The sequence below is a fragment of the Pleurodeles waltl genome, chromosome 4_1 (assembly GCF_031143425.1).
Source record: "Pleurodeles waltl isolate 20211129_DDA chromosome 4_1, aPleWal1.hap1.20221129, whole genome shotgun sequence".
Taxonomy (NCBI): Eukaryota; Metazoa; Chordata; class Amphibia; order Caudata; family Salamandridae; genus Pleurodeles; species Pleurodeles waltl.
This window is the reverse complement of record NC_090442.1, coordinates 220,435,385-220,459,469: the sequence shown is the minus strand read 5'-3', so window position 1 is coordinate 220,459,469 and position 24,085 is coordinate 220,435,385.

Genomic DNA, 24,085 nt, shown 5'->3' with positions numbered 1-24,085 from the left:
GAGTAAACGCAATAAAAGCCGGTGAATGAATATCCAGTTTAAATAAGCGGTTGGTAATTGGTGATTTAAGGTCAAAAGAATTATTTGTTGCGTCTGAGTAAGAGTCACACCGGTATAAAGACACAGAATCGGGGTGTACAGTGGCCTCAAAATGAACAAGTCACGGTTGGGAGAATGCAAAAAATATAACCCGGGTCGTGGTGAGCGGCTGGTGAGGGCTCGACACACGTGAGTCTAGTTAATTAAAAATGACCGCAGGGGCGAGGGCGTGCACTAAATAACGGTGAGAAAATCACTGAGAGAAAGGATAAAGTGCGAGTCTCGATCGTAAGGCGAGGTAAGTGATAAGCACATTGAAGTGACTGTTGCCCGTGAAGAGGAGCGTAGGGGTGTGGGTATAACTAGAGTGATTAGGGGGGAAAGGAACGCTTAAAACATGGAGTAATAGAAGCGATTCTCGTTCTTAGGAAATATCTAGCAAAATGCGTTAACTAGTGGCAGTGAGGACCGCGTTACGATGAGCGTGGCGAAGGCGAGTTGGGAACTTACCGAGTAGTAGCGTAGTGGTGAGCTGTCCGGTAAACGCGAGATCGAGTAATGATCTGCGAGGGGAAATACTAGTAGATTAAGTAGGAGGCAGAGGTGCAGTTGACATGGAAAAGGGACTAGGTTAAATAAGCTGCACTGACGACCCTCTTTGGTGTGACTGGGCTGAAAGGGTGAAAGCGACGGCCATCTTGAATGTAAATCTGAGAAAATGTGATACCATATAATAGGAAAAGCATAAACAGTAGAAACGTTAGTAAGGGTTCGACAGTGACTCTGTTGATGCTGGGCACCGAGAAGGTGCCTGGAGAACCGGAGAAGAGGATAGAATCAAGACATAAGAGAGTGACAGTGTGATTGTGTCCAAGGATATAATAGGTGTGTAATGTTACACTACTGCACTATACAGTTGTGATGGTAAATGAGACCAACAAGAGGTAGAGGCAATGAAGTGTAGTAGGTAGGTGCAACAGTTGAGCCACATGCATAGAAACATGTATACATCAGTGGGATATACAGTAGTCCTCAGTATTATACAGTGTTTGGGAAATATTAGTCAACAGTATAAGAGCCATTCATATTTGTTATAATGAAAAGAAACAGAAAATATATAGTTCTTTGTATTGAATGTGTTCTCAGTGTAGTGAGTGGGTGTAGCAGTTCACACCCATTGCATAAAAACATGTGTTTATTAATGGGATATACAATAGTTCACAGTATTGTTAATGTTTAGGAAATATTAGTAATAGTTGTAAGAGCCCTTCACATGTGTCGTCGTGAGAAGATAAGTATATAGCACTAAGATGGTAAACAGTGGTCCACAGTATTACTAGAGTTAGGAAATATTAGGTAACGGTATGTGAGCGAATCTCATGCGTCGCAGTGACAAGTTACAACAATCAAATCAGTATATGTGGACGTACTGTACATGCGCAATGGAAAATCAAATTATAGAAATAGAGACCATGAAGTACAGTAAGTATAGTAGTTAACACAATTTGTGTAAGCGCATACATGTACCAATAAGGAATACAGTAGTGCACAATATTAGTGAAAACAGGCAATGCTAATGTGTATACTGTAGACAGGAGGAATGGCGAATCATGCGAGAAAAAAGTGAAGTTCACGATCCGTGTTCAAGCCTAGTTCAACTGCGCGAAGCTTTATGATCCATTTAGATTCGCATCTACGTAGATCCCTGGTTCTATCTCCCCATCTTGGTGAATTGGGAACTTGAGTGATGCCATGGAATCTAAGGCTCAGGAGATCCTGCTCCCCGTGCGATGTGTTGAAATGGACAGCCATAGGATAGCTGATGTTAGCATTCCTGATGGCTCTCACATGTTCCTGAATACGTTCTTTTAGTGGGCGTATTGAACTGCCAACATAGATCAGACCACATACACATATCAGACAGTAGACAGTGAACTTCGTGTTGCAATTCATGAAAGTCTTGATGTGATGCGTGGTCACGGTGTTGTAGGAAAAGGAAGTGGTTTTGTTAAGGGCTAGTTGGCAAGAGATACAGCAACCACATTTGTAAAAACCATTTGGTTTCGCGGGAATCCACCCTGTGGATGGTGTCAGAGGTGTAGGACAGAGAAAGCTCGGGCACAGAATGTTCCTAAGGGTCCGACCTCTGCTGTGTACAATGGTAGGAGACCCTCCTATTGAGTCTTTGAGGCAAGTGTCCAACCTTAACAGATGCCAGTGTTTCTTGAGAATACGTAGCACATCCTTACTTGCAGGGCTGTATTGGGTAATGAAAGAGACCGGTCTGCTGTTGGAGAGACCCTGAGCCACTGGTTCTTTGCGGTTCTTAATCAGTAAATCGTGTTGGTTTTTGTTACATATACGTTTTCTGGCCGCCGAGATGAGTTTGTTGGTATACCCTCTAGTTTGAAAACGGTAAGTCAGGTTCTTAAGCTCCTGTTTAAAGATGTCATTGTCAGTGCAGTTGCGCCGAATTCTAACCATTTCGCCGTATGGGATGGCCCTAATCTGTGAAAGGGGGTGGGCGCTGTGAGCATGTAGTACAGAATTGCAGGCGGTGGGTTTCCTGTACAGTCTAGACATGATCTTGTTGTCGGTGATGTACAAAAGCAAGTCGAGGAACTCGATTTTGGTCGTGTCCATTTTGTGAGTGAAAACTAAGTTAAAATCATTGGTGTTAAGGTGTTTGATGAGTATATTGAGATCCGAGACATTGCCAGTCCAGATAGCTAGAATATCATCAATATATCTACCCCAATACAGGATATGTTCAGTAAGATCAGGCGGGCAGTTGGACCATAGGTGTTTTTTCTCAAATTGACCCATGTAGAGATTGGCATATGAAGGGGAGAATTTAGCTCCCATGGCTACACCTTGACACTGTCGGTACCATCTACCATCATGTAAGAATACATTGTTCTCTAGTACCAACCGTGTGAGGTCAAGCAGCATACGTGTGTGATCAAATAGTGTGGCATCTCGGGTATTGAGCGTACGTTGGAGCATTTCCAGTCCCCTTTCCAGGGGGATGGATGTGTAAAGAGAACTAACGTCGAGGCAGACAAACATAAAGTCTTCTGACCAATCAATGTCTTCCAATTGACACAACAAGTCACGGGTGTCCTGTATGTAGGACGGAAGGTTATGAACCAAGGGTTGGAGAAAGGAGTCAATGTACTCAGAGATGTGTTCCGTAGGTGAACCAATCCCTGAGATAATGGGTCTGCCAGGAGGAAAGCCCCCTGGCTTATGGACTTTTGGTAAGATGTATATACAAGGAGCCCGGGGCGCCTCGATGTACAGAAATCTGTATTCTAAGTCAGTCAGGAGACAGTGATTTCTCCAAAATGTCAATTTCTTTTTGATCATGCTGGTAATGTTGGAAAGAGGGTTACTTGGTAGTAGAGAGTAGGCCTGGGTGTCATTGAGTTGTCTGTCTATTTCTGCAACATAGTCACTCCTGTTCATGACGACGACATTGCCCCCTTTGTCAGCCTCCCTGATAACTATATCTGGACATATGGAGAGTTTATGCAGCGCACGCAGTTCCTCGGAGTTGAGATTGTTGGAAGGTCTGTGGGTGCGTGTGCTCCTTTTGTCCTCTAGGTTATAGAGTTCCGTACTGACGGCTTGGTAGAAGACGTCAATGTGATTGTCTGGCGGTAGCGTGGGGACAAACATGGAATTGGGTTTGAGCCCACTGTTGACATCCAAGTTGGGTATAACATTGAGTTGAACCAGTAGTTCATCAAAGCTAGGTGATGGTGAAGATGTGTTATCCAGGGAGAGAACCGTATGGATATCCTGAAGATCTCCAATGGTTTGATTGCAAGTAGGTGGTGCCGTGTGGGCATTTTTGTTGGTATCAGGTTTGTTGTGGAAGAACTTTTTAAGTTTGAGGTTACGTATGAATTTAAAGAGATCTATGTGTATGTTGGTGTAATCAGGTTTAGAAGAAGGACAGAAGCCCAGACCCTTTTTCAAGACATTTATTTCGTGCATAGACAGTTGTAAACTGGAAAGATTCATAACCTGAACTGTTTCTTCACAAATGCTAGGGGTGGGCTGCAAGGAGAGAATACTCATGGCCTCTGAGTTTTCGTGGTGGAACGTGTTGTCATGCCCCCCCTGGTGTTTGTTGCGGTGTTTCCTGCCCCCCCTGCGGGTGGGTCTATGTTTGTGCCTGATCTGTTGTAGTTCTGTCGAAGTCCCTTTCTGTATCGGCCAAGTTCCTCTAAAAAAGAATTTGATTGTTGTGTGGTATTATGTAGAGTCATATTGGTAGAAGACCCTTCCCTAGGTGGGTCTGAGCAATCACTCGAAATGTTGGAGATATCTGATAAGCTGCCCGTGATTGCCTCAGCAGGCGTATAGATATTTGTCGGTCTAGTGTTAGACTCCTTGTTAACCTGATCGAACTTTCGTGCAAAAGTGTAGATCCTGCCATTCTTGTAATCATTGTCATCTCTGACAAGTTTTCGCATTTTCTTATCTTTTATGTATAACTGGTAACCAGTGAGTATCTCCCTCATAATAGTGTAGTTCTTGTCCGTTGCTTCTGGGAGGTTGAGATTTTTAATCTCCTCCTCCAGAGATGTGATGTCTAGAAGTAATTTGGTACGTTTTCTGTCCGAATGTTTGATCAGTATGTTAATCATACTGAAAGAGGTAGAGGAGATAAGGTGTTCCCATTCCCCGAGTAAGTCCGGGTCAAGGTCTTCAAATGATGGGAATATAATCACTCGTAGACCTCTAGGTACTTGTTTAATTTCCAAGTAGCGTTTAAGAGTGGTAATGTCCCACCAACGGGCTAGTTCCTGTTTTCTTAACCTCTCTAGCTTAATGAATTTCTGTCTTAGTCCTTGTGTGGAAGGTGTGGGATCTGTGGTACGGGGAGCTAGGGGTTTCTTGGAAAAAAGCTCAGCAGCCAGGGTGTCCCGGTTGTCGTCAAAGAAAGCCATGTTGAGTAACCTAAAAGGAGGGTATTCCTTTCGATCAAAAGAAACACAGATAATGTAGTTTAAATGGTACGTGTTGCTAGAGTGCGGCTCACCCTGTTCAGAAAGAACATAACAAGGAACAGAGAAATGGGGCAGTAAGGGTGAGAGGTGCCGCTCTTCTAGACAGTAGACATGTGGTTTAAACAGAATAGATAAGTGAGAGTAAAGTCCGGTGCAGAATGGCCCGGTGCCTTACTGCCCGGTAGGCACCAAAACGGGTACTAGGAGTACCCTAGAGCAAAAATGGGAAAACATTGGCCACAGCACACAGAGAGTAATGTCCAACAGTAAGGCAGAAAAAGATATTCCTGGTGTGGTTCCGAGAGTTGAGGGAAGTATAAAGTTGAAACGAGTCTCAAATCCTGTTTGCAGATGGTGTCTTTATTCGTAGGTGCTTAGAAAGCATTAAGTCATCATGGAGATACAGCCAACACGTGTTTCGTCACACAAGTGACTTTATCAAGGCTGTAATAAAGTAATGACAGCAAACATTGGATACATATGTGTGTATTGGAATCTGGTGTGAAACCAGAAAGCGTTCTGATTGTGTAAGTGAGTAAGTGATTAACATGGCTTTAGAGGTGAGTGGTAGTGGGGTCAAATAACAGCACCGTGATCAAGTTTTAAAGTTGGTCTATAAAAGCAAAATGTTGGAGAGTAATAGAGTATATGCAATTTGAAGCAGTGTGAGCATGCAATTGTTGTGCAATAGGGAGAAACTTAAAAGTCTACGAGAAATGCAGGAGAGAAAGTAGAAAAGATAAAGGGGAGATACGGCTAAATGCAAGTTTAGAAAAAAGAAACAGTAATGAAGGCGGTGAGCCCAGAGGGCATAACAGAAGGGTGAGAGTCATACCTGGGACAGCAGGCTTAAGTAGGTTTGGTGGTGGTGTGTAGTAGTGAAGTATAGGTGGGCTGGAGAGAAAGTGAGTGAGATGGATCAGAGAAAAAGAGAGAAATAGAATGGGATAAGTAATCGTGTGTGACAGGATAGTTGGGAAAACGTAGAGAGCTAAAAAATGTAAAGGTAAGGTGATAAGAAGGAAAAAGGTGGGGAAAAATGTAAAGGTAAGGCGATAAGAAGGAAAAAGGTGAGGAAAAGTTGGATTAGAGAGAAAGGAAAATCTATATAAATAGAAGAAAGATAAGAATAGTCAGTGAGAACATACCTGAGTAAATGGTAAAGAACTGAAATAGGTATGGCTGCGCCAGGCAGCTGCAGGTGCGTGTGTAAAAGGCTTGCATGAAATCGAAGATATGAGAAGGCCCTGATAAGCCTATAAAATGACCTAAAGTGGTAACAGGGAAGAAAATAGGTATATAAAGCGAGGGCAGGATTTTAAAAAAGAGTAAACGCAATAAAAGCCGGTGAATGAATATCCAGTTTAAATAAGCGGTTGGTAATTGGTGATTTAAGGTCAAAAGAATTATTTGTTGCGTCTGAGTAAGAGTCACACCGGTATAAAGACACAGAATCGGGGTGTACAGTGGCCTCAAAATGAACAAGTCACGGTTGGGAGAATGCAAAAAATATAACCCGGGTCGTGGTGAGCGGCTGGTGAGGGCTCGACACACGTGAGTCTAGTTAATTAAAAATGACCGCAGGGGCGAGGGCGTGCACTAAATAACGGTGAGAAAATCACTGAGAGAAAGGATAAAGTGCGAGTCTCGATCGTAAGGCGAGGTAAGTGATAAGCACATTGAAGTGACTGTTGCCCGTGAAGAGGAGCGTAGGGGTGTGGGTATAACTAGAGTGATTAGGGGGGAAAGGAACGCTTAAAACATGGAGTAATAGAAGCGATTCTCGTTCTTAGGAAATATCTAGCAAAATGCGTTAACTAGTGGCAGTGAGGACCGCGTTACGATGAGCGTGGCGAAGGCGAGTTGGGAACTTACCGAGTAGTAGCGTAGTGGTGAGCTGTCCGGTAAACGCGAGATCGAGTAATGATCTGCGAGGGGAAATACTAGTAGATTAAGTAGGAGGCAGAGGTGCAGTTGACATGGAAAAGGGACTAGGTTAAATAAGCTGCACTGACGACCCTCTTTGGTGTGACTGGGCTGAAAGGGTGAAAGCGACGGCCATCTTGAATGTAAATCTGAGAAAATGTGATACCATATAATAGGAAAAGCATAAACAGTAGAAACGTTAGTAAGGGTTCGACAGTGACTCTGTTGATGCTGGGCACCGAGAAGGTGCCTGGAGAACCGGAGAAGAGGATAGAATCAAGACATAAGAGAGTGACAGTGTGATTGTGTCCAAGGATATAATAGGTGTGTAATGTTACACTACTGCACTATACAGTTGTGATGGTAAATGAGACCAACAAGAGGTAGAGGCAATGAAGTGTAGTAGGTAGGTGCAACAGTTGAGCCACATGCATAGAAACATGTATACATCAGTGGGATATACAGTAGTCCTCAGTATTATACAGTGTTTGGGAAATATTAGTCAACAGTATAAGAGCCATTCATATTTGTTATAATGAAAAGAAACAGAAAATATATAGTTCTTTGTATTGAATGTGTTCTCAGTGTAGTGAGTGGGTGTAGCAGTTCACACCCATTGCATAAAAACATGTGTTTATTAATGGGATATACAATAGTTCACAGTATTGTTAATGTTTAGGAAATATTAGTAATAGTTGTAAGAGCCCTTCACATGTGTCGTCGTGAGAAGATAAGTATATAGCACTAAGATGGTAAACAGTGGTCCACAGTATTACTAGAGTTAGGAAATATTAGGTAACGGTATGTGAGCGAATCTCATGCGTCGCAGTGACAAGTTACAACAATCAAATCAGTATATGTGGACGTACTGTACATGCGCAATGGAAAATCAAATTATAGAAATAGAGACCATGAAGTACAGTAAGTATAGTAGTTAACACAATTTGTGTAAGCGCATACATGTACCAATAAGGAATACAGTAGTGCACAATATTAGTGAAAACAGGCAATGCTAATGTGTATACTGTAGACAGGAGGAATGGCGAATCATGCGAGAAAAAAGTGAAGTTCACGATCCGTGTTCAAGCCTAGTTCAACTGCGCGAAGCTTTATGATCCATTTAGATTCGCATCTACGTAGATCCCTGGTTCTATCTCCCCATCTTGGTGAATTGGGAACTTGAGTGATGCCATGGAATCTAAGGCTCAGGAGATCCTGCTCCCCGTGCGATGTGTTGAAATGGACAGCCATAGGATAGCTGATGTTAGCATTCCTGATGGCTCTCACATGTTCCTGAATACGTTCTTTTAGTGGGCGTATTGAACTGCCAACATAGATCAGACCACATACACATATCAGACAGTAGACAGTGAACTTCGTGTTGCAATTCATGAAAGTCTTGATGTGATGCGTGGTCACGGTGTTGTAGGAAAAGGAAGTGGTTTTGTTAAGGGCTAGTTGGCAAGAGATACAGCAACCACATTTGTAAAAACCATTTGGTTTCGCGGGAATCCACCCTGTGGATGGTGTCAGAGGTGTAGGACAGAGAAAGCTCGGGCACAGAATGTTCCTAAGGGTCCGACCTCTGCTGTGTACAATGGTAGGAGACCCTCCTATTGAGTCTTTGAGGCAAGTGTCCAACCTTAACAGATGCCAGTGTTTCTTGAGAATACGTAGCACATCCTTACTTGCAGGGCTGTATTGGGTAATGAAAGAGACCGGTCTGCTGTTGGAGAGACCCTGAGCCACTGGTTCTTTGCGGTTCTTAATCAGTAAATCGTGTTGGTTTTTGTTACATATACGTTTTCTGGCCGCCGAGATGAGTTTGTTGGTATACCCTCTAGTTTGAAAACGGTAAGTCAGGTTCTTAAGCTCCTGTTTAAAGATGTCATTGTCAGTGCAGTTGCGCCGAATTCTAACCATTTCGCCGTATGGGATGGCCCTAATCTGTGAAAGGGGGTGGGCGCTGTGAGCATGTAGTACAGAATTGCAGGCGGTGGGTTTCCTGTACAGTCTAGACATGATCTTGTTGTCGGTGATGTACAAAAGCAAGTCGAGGAACTCGATTTTGGTCGTGTCCATTTTGTGAGTGAAAACTAAGTTAAAATCATTGGTGTTAAGGTGTTTGATGAGTATATTGAGATCCGAGACATTGCCAGTCCAGATAGCTAGAATATCATCAATATATCTACCCCAATACAGGATATGTTCAGTAAGATCAGGCGGGCAGTTGGACCATAGGTGTTTTTTCTCAAATTGACCCATGTAGAGATTGGCATATGAAGGGGAGAATTTAGCTCCCATGGCTACACCTTGACACTGTCGGTACCATCTACCATCATGTAAGAATACATTGTTCTCTAGTACCAACCGTGTGAGGTCAAGCAGCATACGTGTGTGATCAAATAGTGTGGCATCTCGGGTATTGAGCGTACGTTGGAGCATTTCCAGTCCCCTTTCCAGGGGGATGGATGTGTAAAGAGAACTAACGTCGAGGCAGACAAACATAAAGTCTTCTGACCAATCAATGTCTTCCAATTGACACAACAAGTCACGGGTGTCCTGTATGTAGGACGGAAGGTTATGAACCAAGGGTTGGAGAAAGGAGTCAATGTACTCAGAGATGTGTTCCGTAGGTGAACCAATCCCTGAGATAATGGGTCTGCCAGGAGGAAAGCCCCCTGGCTTATGGACTTTTGGTAAGATGTATATACAAGGAGCCCGGGGCGCCTCGATGTACAGAAATCTGTATTCTAAGTCAGTCAGGAGACAGTGATTTCTCCAAAATGTCAATTTCTTTTTGATCATGCTGGTAATGTTGGAAAGAGGGTTACTTGGTAGTAGAGAGTAGGCCTGGGTGTCATTGAGTTGTCTGTCTATTTCTGCAACATAGTCACTCCTGTTCATGACGACGACATTGCCCCCTTTGTCAGCCTCCCTGATAACTATATCTGGACATATGGAGAGTTTATGCAGCGCACGCAGTTCCTCGGAGTTGAGATTGTTGGAAGGTCTGTGGGTGCGTGTGCTCCTTTTGTCCTCTAGGTTATAGAGTTCCGTACTGACGGCTTGGTAGAAGACGTCAATGTGATTGTCTGGCGGTAGCGTGGGGACAAACATGGAATTGGGTTTGAGCCCACTGTTGACATCCAAGTTGGGTATAACATTGAGTTGAACCAGTAGTTCATCAAAGCTAGGTGATGGTGAAGATGTGTTATCCAGGGAGAGAACCGTATGGATATCCTGAAGATCTCCAATGGTTTGATTGCAAGTAGGTGGTGCCGTGTGGGCATTTTTGTTGGTATCAGGTTTGTTGTGGAAGAACTTTTTAAGTTTGAGGTTACGTATGAATTTAAAGAGATCTATGTGTATGTTGGTGTAATCAGGTTTAGAAGAAGGACAGAAGCCCAGACCCTTTTTCAAGACATTTATTTCGTGCATAGACAGTTGTAAACTGGAAAGATTCATAACCTGAACTGTTTCTTCACAAATGCTAGGGGTGGGCTGCAAGGAGAGAATACTCATGGCCTCTGAGTTTTCGTGGTGGAACGTGTTGTCATGCCCCCCCTGGTGTTTGTTGCGGTGTTTCCTGCCCCCCCTGCGGGTGGGTCTATGTTTGTGCCTGATCTGTTGTAGTTCTGTCGAAGTCCCTTTCTGTATCGGCCAAGTTCCTCTAAAAAAGAATTTGATTGTTGTGTGGTATTATGTAGAGTCATATTGGTAGAAGACCCTTCCCTAGGTGGGTCTGAGCAATCACTCGAAATGTTGGAGATATCTGATAAGCTGCCCGTGATTGCCTCAGCAGGCGTATAGATATTTGTCGGTCTAGTGTTAGACTCCTTGTTAACCTGATCGAACTTTCGTGCAAAAGTGTAGATCCTGCCATTCTTGTAATCATTGTCATCTCTGACAAGTTTTCGCATTTTCTTATCTTTTATGTATAACTGGTAACCAGTGAGTATCTCCCTCATAATAGTGTAGTTCTTGTCCGTTGCTTCTGGGAGGTTGAGATTTTTAATCTCCTCCTCCAGAGATGTGATGTCTAGAAGTAATTTGGTACGTTTTCTGTCCGAATGTTTGATCAGTATGTTAATCATACTGAAAGAGGTAGAGGAGATAAGGTGTTCCCATTCCCCGAGTAAGTCCGGGTCAAGGTCTTCAAATGATGGGAATATAATCACTCGTAGACCTCTAGGTACTTGTTTAATTTCCAAGTAGCGTTTAAGAGTGGTAATGTCCCACCAACGGGCTAGTTCCTGTTTTCTTAACCTCTCTAGCTTAATGAATTTCTGTCTTAGTCCTTGTGTGGAAGGTGTGGGATCTGTGGTACGGGGAGCTAGGGGTTTCTTGGAAAAAAGCTCAGCAGCCAGGGTGTCCCGGTTGTCGTCAAAGAAAGCCATGTTGAGTAACCTAAAAGGAGGGTATTCCTTTCGATCAAAAGAAACACAGATAATGTAGTTTAAATGGTACGTGTTGCTAGAGTGCGGCTCACCCTGTTCAGAAAGAACATAACAAGGAACAGAGAAATGGGGCAGTAAGGGTGAGAGGTGCCGCTCTTCTAGACAGTAGACATGTGGTTTAAACAGAATAGATAAGTGAGAGTAAAGTCCGGTGCAGAATGGCCCGGTGCCTTACTGCCCGGTAGGCACCAAAACGGGTACTAGGAGTACCCTAGAGCAAAAATGGGAAAACATTGGCCACAGCACACAGAGAGTAATGTCCAACAGTAAGGCAGAAAAAGATATTCCTGGTGTGGTTCCGAGAGTTGAGGGAAGTATAAAGTTGAAACGAGTCTCAAATCCTGTTTGCAGATGGTGTCTTTATTCGTAGGTGCTTAGAAAGCATTAAGTCATCATGGAGATACAGCCAACACGTGTTTCGTCACACAAGTGACTTTATCAAGGCTGTAATAAAGTAATGACAGCAAACATTGGATACATATGTGTGTATTGGAATCTGGTGTGAAACCAGAAAGCGTTCTGATTGTGTAAGTGAGTAAGTGATTAACATGGCTTTAGAGGTGAGTGGTAGTGGGGTCAAATAACAGCACCGTGATCAAGTTTTAAAGTTGGTCTATAAAAGCAAAATGTTGGAGAGTAATAGAGTATATGCAATTTGAAGCAGTGTGAGCATGCAATTGTTGTGCAATAGGGAGAAACTTAAAAGTCTACGAGAAATGCAGGAGAGAAAGTAGAAAAGATAAAGGGGAGATACGGCTAAATGCAAGTTTAGAAAAAAGAAACAGTAATGAAGGCGGTGAGCCCAGAGGGCATAACAGAAGGGTGAGAGTCATACCTGGGACAGCAGGCTTAAGTAGGTTTGGTGGTGGTGTGTAGTAGTGAAGTATAGGTGGGCTGGAGAGAAAGTGAGTGAGATGGATCAGAGAAAAAGAGAGAAATAGAATGGGATAAGTAATCGTGTGTGACAGGATAGTTGGGAAAACGTAGAGAGCTAAAAAATGTAAAGGTAAGGTGATAAGAAGGAAAAAGGTGGGGAAAAATGTAAAGGTAAGGCGATAAGAAGGAAAAAGGTGAGGAAAAGTTGGATTAGAGAGAAAGGAAAATCTATATAAATAGAAGAAAGATAAGAATAGTCAGTGAGAACATACCTGAGTAAATGGTAAAGAACTGAAATAGGTATGGCTGCGCCAGGCAGCTGCAGGTGCGTGTGTAAAAGGCTTGCATGAAATCGAAGATATGAGAAGGCCCTGATAAGCCTATAAAATGACCTAAAGTGGTAACAGGGAAGAAAATAGGTATATAAAGCGAGGGCAGGATTTTAAAAAAGAGTAAACGCAATAAAAGCCGGTGAATGAATATCCAGTTTAAATAAGCGGTTGGTAATTGGTGATTTAAGGTCAAAAGAATTATTTGTTGCGTCTGAGTAAGAGTCACACCGGTATAAAGACACAGAATCGGGGTGTACAGTGGCCTCAAAATGAACAAGTCACGGTTGGGAGAATGCAAAAAATATAACCCGGGTCGTGGTGAGCGGCTGGTGAGGGCTCGACACACGTGAGTCTAGTTAATTAAAAATGACCGCAGGGGCGAGGGCGTGCACTAAATAACGGTGAGAAAATCACTGAGAGAAAGGATAAAGTGCGAGTCTCGATCGTAAGGCGAGGTAAGTGATAAGCACATTGAAGTGACTGTTGCCCGTGAAGAGGAGCGTAGGGGTGTGGGTATAACTAGAGTGATTAGGGGGGAAAGGAACGCTTAAAACATGGAGTAATAGAAGCGATTCTCGTTCTTAGGAAATATCTAGCAAAATGCGTTAACTAGTGGCAGTGAGGACCGCGTTACGATGAGCGTGGCGAAGGCGAGTTGGGAACTTACCGAGTAGTAGCGTAGTGGTGAGCTGTCCGGTAAACGCGAGATCGAGTAATGATCTGCGAGGGGAAATACTAGTAGATTAAGTAGGAGGCAGAGGTGCAGTTGACATGGAAAAGGGACTAGGTTAAATAAGCTGCACTGACGACCCTCTTTGGTGTGACTGGGCTGAAAGGGTGAAAGCGACGGCCATCTTGAATGTAAATCTGAGAAAATGTGATACCATATAATAGGAAAAGCATAAACAGTAGAAACGTTAGTAAGGGTTCGACAGTGACTCTGTTGATGCTGGGCACCGAGAAGGTGCCTGGAGAACCGGAGAAGAGGATAGAATCAAGACATAAGAGAGTGACAGTGTGATTGTGTCCAAGGATATAATAGGTGTGTAATGTTACACTACTGCACTATACAGTTGTGATGGTAAATGAGACCAACAAGAGGTAGAGGCAATGAAGTGTAGTAGGTAGGTGCAACAGTTGAGCCACATGCATAGAAACATGTATACATCAGTGGGATATACAGTAGTCCTCAGTATTATACAGTGTTTGGGAAATATTAGTCAACAGTATAAGAGCCATTCATATTTGTTATAATGAAAAGAAACAGAAAATATATAGTTCTTTGTATTGAATGTGTTCTCAGTGTAGTGAGTGGGTGTAGCAGTTCACACCCATTGCATAAAAACATGTGTTTATTAATGGGATATACAATAGTTCACAGTATTGTTAATGTTTAGGAAATATTAGTAATAGTTGTAAGAGCCCTTCACATGTGTCGTCGTGAGAAGATAAGTATATAGCACTAAGATGGTAAACAGTGGTCCACAGTATTACTAGAGTTAGGAAATATTAGGTAACGGTATGTGAGCGAATCTCATGCGTCGCAGTGACAAGTTACAACAATCAAATCAGTATATGTGGACGTACTGTACATGCGCAATGGAAAATCAAATTATAGAAATAGAGACCATGAAGTACAGTAAGTATAGTAGTTAACACAATTTGTGTAAGCGCATACATGTACCAATAAGGAATACAGTAGTGCACAATATTAGTGAAAACAGGCAATGCTAATGTGTATACTGTAGACAGGAGGAATGGCGAATCATGCGAGAAAAAAGTGAAGTTCACGATCCGTGTTCAAGCCTAGTTCAACTGCGCGAAGCTTTATGATCCATTTAGATTCGCATCTACGTAGATCCCTGGTTTCTGTCTCCCCATCTTGGTGAATTGGGAACTTGAGTGATGCCATGGAATCTAAGGCTCAGGAGATCCTGCTCCCCGTGCGATGTGTTGAAATGGACAGCCATAGGATAGCTGATGTTAGCATTCCTGATGGCTCTCACATGTTCCTGAATACGTTCTTTTAGTGGGCGTATTGAACTGCCAACATAGATCAGACCACATACACATATCAGACAGTAGACAGTGAACTTCGTGTTGCAATTCATGAAAGTCTTGATGTGATGCGTGGTCACGGTGTTGTAGGAAAAGGAAGTGGTTTTGTTAAGGGCTAGTTGGCAAGAGATACAGCAACCACATTTGTAAAAACCATTTGGTTTCGCGGGAATCCACCCTGTGGATGGTGTCAGAGGTGTAGGACAGAGAAAGCTCGGGCACAGAATGTTCCTAAGGGTCCGACCTCTGCTGTGTACAATGGTAGGAGACCCTCCTATTGAGTCTTTGAGGCAAGTGTCCAACCTTAACAGATGCCAGTGTTTCTTGAGAATACGTAGCACATCCTTACTTGCAGGGCTGTATTGGGTAATGAAAGAGACCGGTCTGCTGTTGGAGAGACCCTGAGCCACTGGTTCTTTGCGGTTCTTAATCAGTAAATCGTGTTGGTTTTTGTTACATATACGTTTTCTGGCCGCCGAGATGAGTTTGTTGGTATACCCTCTAGTTTGAAAACGGTAAGTCAGGTTCTTAAGCTCCTGTTTAAAGATGTCATTGTCAGTGCAGTTGCGCCGAATTCTAACCATTTCGCAGTATGGGATGGCCCTAATCTGTGAAAGGGGGTGGGCGCTGTGAGCATGTAGTACAGAATTGCAGGCGGTGGGTTTCCTGTACAGTCTAGACATGATCTTGTTGTCGGTGATGTACAAAAGCAAGTCGAGGAACTCGATTTTGGTCGTGTCCATTTTGTGAGTGAAAACTAAGTTAAAATCATTGGTGTTAAGGTGTTTGATGAGTATATTGAGATCCGAGACATTGCCAGTCCAGATAGCTAGAATATCATCAATATATCTACCCCAATACAGGATATGTTCAGTAAGATCAGGCGGGCAGTTGGACCATAGGTGTTTTTTCTCAAATTGACCCATGTAGAGATTGGCATATGAAGGGGAGAATTTAGCTCCCATGGCTACACCTTGACACTGTCGGTACCATCTACCATCATGTAAGAATACATTGTTCTCTAGTACCAACCGTGTGAGGTCAAGCAGCATACGTGTGTGATCAAATAGTGTGGCATCTCGGGTATTGAGCGTACGTTGGAGCATTTCCAGTCCCCTTTCCAGGGGGATGGATGTGTAAAGAGAACTAACGTCGAGGCAGACAAACATAAAGTCTTCTGACCAATCAATGTCTTCCAATTGACACAACAAGTCACGGGTGTCCTGTATGTAGGACGGAAGGTTATGAACCAAGGGTTGGAGAAAGGAGTCAATGTACTCAGAGATGTGTTCCGTAGGTGAACCAATCCCTGAGATAATGGGTCTGCCAGGAGGAAAGCCCCCTGGCTTATGGACTTTTGGTAAGATGTATATACAAGGAGCCCGGGGCGCCTCGATGTACAGAAATCTGTATTCTAAGTCAGTCAGGAGACAGTGATTTCTCCAAAATGTCAATTTCTTTTTGATCATGCTGGTAATGTTGGAAAGAGGGTTACTTGGTAGTAGAGAGTAGGCCTGGGTGTCATTGAGTTGTCTGTCTATTTCTGCAACATAGTCACTCCTGTTCATGACGACGACATTGCCCCCTTTGTCAGCCTCCCTGATAACTATATCTGGACATATGGAGAGTTTATGCAGCGCACGCAGTTCCTCGGAGTTGAGATTGTTGGAAGGTCTGTGGGTGCGTGTGCTCCTTTTGTCCTCTAGGTTATAGAGTTCCGTACTGACGGCTTGGTAGAAGACGTCAATGTGATTGTCTGGCGGTAGCGTGGGGACAAACATGGAATTGGGTTTGAGCCCACTGTTGACATCCAAGTTGGGTATAACATTGAGTTGAACCAGTAGTTCATCAAAGCTAGGTGATGGTGAAGATGTGTTATCCAGGGAGAGAACCGTATGGATATCCTGAAGATCTCCAATGGTTTGATTGCAAGTAGGTGGTGCCGTGTGGGCATTTTTGTTGGTATCAGGTTTGTTGTGGAAGAACTTTTTAAGTTTGAGGTTACGTATGAATTTAAAGAGATCTATGTGTATGTTGGTGTAATCAGGTTTAGAAGAAGGACAGAAGCCCAGACCCTTTTTCAAGACATTTATTTCGTGCATAGACAGTTGTAAACTGGAAAGATTCATAACCTGAACTGTTTCTTCACAAATGCTAGGGGTGGGCTGCAAGGAGAGAATACTCATGGCCTCTGAGTTTTCGTGGTGGAACGTGTTGTCATGCCCCCCCTGGTGTTTGTTGCGGTGTTTCCTGCCCCCCCTGCGGGTGGGTCTATGTTTGTGCCTGATCTGTTGTAGTTCTGTCGAAGTCCCTTTCTGTATCGGCCAAGTTCCTCTAAAAAAGAATTTGATTGTTGTGTGGTATTATGTAGAGTCATATTGGTAGAAGACCCTTCCCTAGGTGGGTCTGAGCAATCACTCGAAATGTTGGAGATATCTGATAAGCTGCCCGTGATTGCCTCAGCAGGCGTATAGATATTTGTCGGTCTAGTGTTAGACTCCTTGTTAACCTGATCGAACTTTCGTGCAAAAGTGTAGATCCTGCCATTCTTGTAATCATTGTCATCTCTGACAAGTTTTCGCATTTTCTTATCTTTTATGTATAACTGGTAACCAGTGAGTATCTCCCTCATAATAGTGTAGTTCTTGTCCGTTGCTTCTGGGAGGTTGAGATTTTTAATCTCCTCCTCCAGAGATGTGATGTCTAGAAGTAATTTGGTACGTTTTCTGTCCGAATGTTTGATCAGTATGTTAATCATACTGAAAGAGGTAGAGGAGATAAGGTGTTCCCATTCCCCGAGTAAGTCCGGGTCAAGGTCTTCAAATGATGGGAATATAATCACTCGTAGACCTCTAGGTACTTGTTTAATTTCCAAGTAGCGTTTAAGAGTGGTAATGTCCCACCAACGGGCTAGTTCCTGTTTTCTTAACCTCTCTAGCTTAATGAATTTCTGTCTTAGTCCTTGTGTGGAAGGTGTGGGATCTGTGGTACGGGGAGCTAGGGGTTTCTTGGAAAAAAGCTCAGCAGCCAGGGTGTCCCGGTTGTCGTCAAAGAAAGCCATGTTGAGTAACCTAAAAGGAGGGTATTCCTTTCGATCAAAAGAAACACAGATAATGTAGTTTAAATGGTACGTGTTGCTAGAGTGCGGCTCACCCTGTTCAGAAAGAACATAACAAGGAACAGAGAAATGGGGCAGTAAGGGTGAGAGGTGCCGCTCTTCTAGACAGTAGACATGTGGTTTAAACAGAATAGATAAGTGAGAGTAAAGTCCGGTGCAGAATGGCCCGGTGCCTTACTGCCCGGTAGGCACCAAAACGGGTACTAGGAGTACCCTAGAGCAAAAATGGGAAAACATTGGCCACAGCACACAGAGAGTAATGTCCAACAGTAAGGCAGAAAAAGATATTCCTGGTGTGGTTCCGAGAGTTGAGGGAAGTATAAAGTTGAAACGAGTCTCAAATCCTGTTTGCAGATGGTGTCTTTATTCGTAGGTGCTTAGAAAGCATTAAGTCATCATGGAGATACAGCCAACACGTGTTTCGTCACACAAGTGACTTTATCAAGGCTGTAATAAAGTAATGACAGCAAACATTGGATACATATGTGTGTATTGGAATCTGGTGTGAAACCAGAAAGCGTTCTGATTGTGTAAGTGAGTAAGTGATTAACATGGCTTTAGAGGTGAGTGGTAGTGGGGTCAAATAACAGCACCGTGATCAAGTTTTAAAGTTGGTCTATAAAAGCAAAATGTTGGAGAGTAATAGAGTATATGCAATTTGAAGCAGTGTGAGCATGCAATTGTTGTGCAATAGGGAGAAACTTAAAAGTCTACGAGAAATGCAGGAGAGAAAGTAGAAAAGATAAAGGGGAGATACGGCTAAATGCAAGTTTAGAAAAAAGAAACAGTAATGAAGGCGGTGAGCCCAGAGGGCATAACAGAAGGGTGAGAGTCATACCTGGGACAGCAGGCTTAAGTAGGTTTGGTGGTGGTGTGTAGTAGTGAAGTATAGGTGGGCTGGAGAGAAAGTGAGTGAGATGGATCAGAGAAAAAGAGAGAAATAGAATGGGATAAGTAATCGTGTGTGACAGGATAGTTGGGAAAACGTAGAGAGCTAAAAAATGTAAAGGTAAGGTGATAAGAAGGAAAAAGGTGGGGAAAAATGTAAAGGTAAGGCGATAAGAAGGAAAAAGGTGAGGAAAAGTTGGATTAGAGAGAAAGGAAAATCTATATAAATAGAAGAAAGATAAGAATAGTCAGTGAGAACATACCTGAGTAAATGGTAAAGAACTGAAATAGGTATGGCTGCGCCAGGCAGCTGCAGGTGCGTGTGTAAAAGGCTTGCATGAAATCGAAGATATGAGAAGGCCCTGATAAGCCTATAAAATGACCTAAAGTGGTAACAGGGAAGAAAATAGGTATATAAAGCGAGGGCAGGATTTTAAAAAAGAGTAAACGCAATAAAAGCCGGTGAATGAATATCCAGTTTAAATAAGCGGTTGGTAATTGGTGATTTAAGGTCAAAAGAATTATTTGTTGCGTCTGAGTAAGAGTCACACCGGTATAAAGACACAGAATCGGGGTGTACAGTGGCCTCAAAATGAACAAGTCACGGTTGGGAGAATGCAAAAAATATAACCCGGGTCGTGGTGAGCGGCTGGTGAGGGCTCGACACACGTGAGTCTAGTTAATTAAAAATGACCGCAGGGGCGAGGGCGTGCACTAAATAACGGTGAGAAAATCACTGAGAGAAAGGATAAAGTGCGAGTCTCGATCGTAAGGCGAGGTAAGTGATAAGCACATTGAAGTGACTGTTGCCCGTGAAGAGGAGCGTAGGGGTGTGGGTATAACTAGAGTGATTAGGGGGGAAAGGAACGCTTAAAACATGGAGTAATAGAAGCGGTGCTGTTATTTGACCCCACTACCACTCACCTCTAAAGCCATGTTAATCACTTACTCACTTACACAATCAGAACGCTTTCTGGTTTCACACCAGATTCCAATACACACATATGTATCCAATGTTTGCTGTCATTACTTTATTACAGCCTTGATAAAGTCACTTGTGTGACGAAACACGTGTTGGCTGTATCTCCATGATGACTTAATGCTTTCTAAGCACCTACGAATAAAGACACCATCTGCAAACAGGATTTGAGACTCGTTTCAACTTTATACTTCCCTCAACTCTCGGAACCACACCAGGAATATCTTTTTCTGCCTTACTGTTGGACATTACTCTCTGTGTGCTGTGGCCAATGTTTTCCCATTTTTGCTCTAGGGTACTCCTAGTACCCGTTTTGGTGCCTACCGGGCAGTAAGGCACCGGGCCATTCTGCACCGGACTTTACTCTCACTTATCTATTCTGTTTAAACCACATGTCTACTGTCTAGAAGAGCGGCACCTCTCACCCTTACTGCCCCATTTCTCTGTTCCTTGTTATGTTCTTTCTGAACAGGGTGAGCCGCACTCTAGCAACACGTACCATTTAAACTACATTATCTGTGTTTCTTTTGATCGAAAGGAATACCCTCCTTTTAGGTTACTCAACATGGCTTTCTTTGACGACAACCGGGACACCCTGGCTGCTGAGCTTTTTTCCAAGAAACCCCTAGCTCCCCGTACCACAGATCCCACACCTTCCACACAAGGACTAAGACAGAAATTCATTAAGCTAGAGAGGTTAAGAAAACAGGAACTAGCCCGTTGGTGGGACATTACCACTCTTAAACGCTACTTGGAAATTAAACAAGTACCTAGAGGTCTACGAGTGATTATATTCCCATCATTTGAAGACCTTGACCCGGACTTACTCGGGGAATGGGAACACCTTATCTCCTCTACCTCTTTCAGTATGATTAACATACTGATCAAACATTCGGACAGAAAACGTACCAAATTACTTCTAGACATCACATCTCTGGAGGAGGAGATTAAAAATCTCAACCTCCCAGAAGCAACGGACAAGAACTACACTATTATGAGGGAGATACTCACTGGTTACCAGTTATACATAAAAGATAAGAAAATGCGAAAACTTGTCAGAGATGACAATGATTACAAGAATGGCAGGATCTACACTTTTGCACGAAAGTTCGATCAGGTTAACAAGGAGTCTAACACTAGACCGACAAATATCTATACGCCTGCTGAGGCAATCACGGGCAGCTTATCAGATATCTCCAACATTTCGAGTGATTGCTCAGACCCACCTAGGGAAGGGTCTTCTACCAATATGACTCTACATAATACCACACAACAATCAAATTCTTTTTTAGAGGAACTTGGCCGATACAGAAAGGGACTTCGACAGAACTACAACAGATCAGGCACAAACATAGACCCACCCGCAGGGGGGGCAGGAAACACCGCAACAAACACCAGGGGGGGCATGACAACACGTTCCACCACGAAAACTCAGAGGCCATGAGTATTCTCTCCTTGCAGCCCACCCCTAGCATTTGTGAAGAAACAGTTCAGGTTATGAATCTTTCCAGTTTACAACTGTCTATGCACGAAATAAATGTCTTGAAAAAGGGTCTGGGCTTCTGTCCTTCTTCTAAACCTGATTACACCAACATACACATAGATCTCTTTAAATTCATACGTAACCTCAAACTTAAAAAGTTCTTCCACAACAAACCTGATACCAACAAAAATGCCCACACGGCACCACCTACTTGCAATCAAACCATTGGAGATCTTCAGGATATCCATACGGTTCTCTCCCTGGATAACACATCTTCACCATCACCTAGCTTTGATGAACTACTGGTTCAACTCAATGTTATACCCAACTTGGATGTAAACAGTGGGCTCAAACCCAATTCCATGTTTGTCCCCACGCTACCGCCAGACAATCACATTGACGTCTTCTACCAAGCCGTCAGTACGGAACTCTATAACCTAGAGGACAAAAGGAGCACACGCACCCACAGACCTTCCAACAATCTCAACTCCGAGGAACTGCGTGCGCTGCATAAACTCTCCATATGTCCAGATATAGTTATCAGGGAGGCTGACAAAGGGGGCAATGTCGTCGTCATGAACAGGAGTGACTATGTTGCAGAAATAGACAGACAACTCAATGACACCCAGGCCTACTCTCTACTACCAAGTAACCCTCTTTCCAACATTACCAGCATGATCAAAAAGAAATTGACATTTTGGAGAAATCACTGTCTCCTGACTGACTTAGAATACAGATTTCTGTACATCGAGGCGCCCCGGGCTCCTTGTATATACATCTTACCAAAAGTCCATAAGCCAGGGGGCTTTCCTCCTGGCAGACCCATTATCTCAGGGATTGGTTCACCTACGGAACACATCTCTGAGTACATTGACTCCTTTCTCCAACCCTTGGTTCATAACCTTCCGTCCTACATACAGGACACCCGTGACTTGTTGTGTCAATTGGAAGACATTGATTGGTCAGAAGACTTTATGTTTGTCTGCCTCGACGTTAGTTCTCTTTACACATCCATCCCCCTGGAAAGGGGACTGGAAATGCTCCAACGTACGCTCAATACCCGAGATGCCACACTATTTGATCACACACGTATGCTGCTTGACCTCACACGGTTGGTACTAGAGAACAATGTATTCTTACATGATGGTAGATGGTACCGACAGTGTCAAGGTGTAGCCATGGGAGCTAAATTCTCCCCTTCATATGCCAATCTCTACATGGGTCAATTTGAGAAAAAACACCTATGGTCCAACTGCCCGCCTGATCTTACTGAACATATCCTGTATTGGGGTAGATATATTGATGATATTCTAGCTATCTGGACTGGCAATGTCTCGGATCTCAATATACTCATCAAACACCTTAACACCAATGATTTTAACTTAGTTTTCACTCACAAAATGGACACGACCAAAATCGAGTTCCTCGACTTGCTTTTGTACATCACCGACAACAAGATCATGTCTAGACTGTACAGGAAACCCACCGCCTGCAATTCTGTACTACATGCTCACAGCGCCCACCCCCTTTCACAGATTAGGGCCATCCCATACGGCGAAATGGTTAGAATTCGGCGCAACTGCACTGACAATGACATCTTTAAACAGGAGCTTAAGAACCTGACTTACCGTTTTCAAACTAGAGGGTATACCAACAAACTCATCTCGGCGGCCAGAAAACGTATATGTAACAAAAACCAACACGATTTACTGATTAAGAACCGCAAAGAACCAGTGGCTCAGGGTCTCTCCAACAGCAGACCGGTCTCTTTCATTACCCAATACAGCCCTGCAAGTAAGGATGTGCTACGTATTCTCAAGAAACACTGGCATCTGTTAAGGTTGGACACTTGCCTCAAAGACTCAATAGGAGGGTCTCCTACCATTGTACACAGCAGAGGTCGGACCCTTAGGAACATTCTGTGCCCGAGCTTTCTCTGTCCTACACCTCTGACACCATCCACAGGGTGGATTCCCGCGAAACCAAATGGTTTTTACAAATGTGGTTGCTGTATCTCTTGCCAACTAGCCCTTAACAAAACCACTTCCTTTTCCTACAACACCGTGACCACGCATCACATCAAGACTTTCATGAATTGCAACACGAAGTTCACTGTCTACTGTCTGATATGTGTATGTGGTCTGATCTATGTTGGCAGTTCAATACGCCCACTAAAAGAACGTATTCAGGAACATGTGAGAGCCATCAGGAATGCTAACATCAGCTATCCTATGGCTGTCCATTTCAACACATCGCACGGGGAGCAGGATCTCCTGAGCCTTAGATTCCATGGCATCACTCAAGTTCCCAATTCACCAAGATGGGGAGATAGAACCAGGGATCTACGTAGATGCGAATCTAAATGGATCATAAAGCTTCGCGCAGTTGAACTAGGCTTGAACACGGATCGTGAACTTCACTTTTTTCTCGCATGATTCGCCATTCCTCCTGTCTACAGTATACACATTAGCATTGCCTGTTTTCACTAATATTGTGCACTACTGTATTCCTTATTGGTACATGTATGCGCTTACACAAATTGTGTTAACTACTATACTTACTGTACTTCATGGTCTCTATTTCTATAATTTGATTTTCCATTGCGCATGTACAGTACGTCCACATATACTGATTTGATTGTTGTAACTTGTCACTGCGACGCATGAGATTCGCTCACATACCGTTACCTAATATTTCCTAACTCTAGTAATACTGTGGACCACTGTTTACCATCTTAGTGCTATATACTTATCTTCTCACGACGACACATGTGAAGGGCTCTTACAACTATTACTAATATTTCCTAAACATTAACAATACTGTGAACTATTGTATATCCCATTAATAAACACATGTTTTTATGCAATGGGTGTGAACTGCTACACCCACTCACTACACTGAGAAC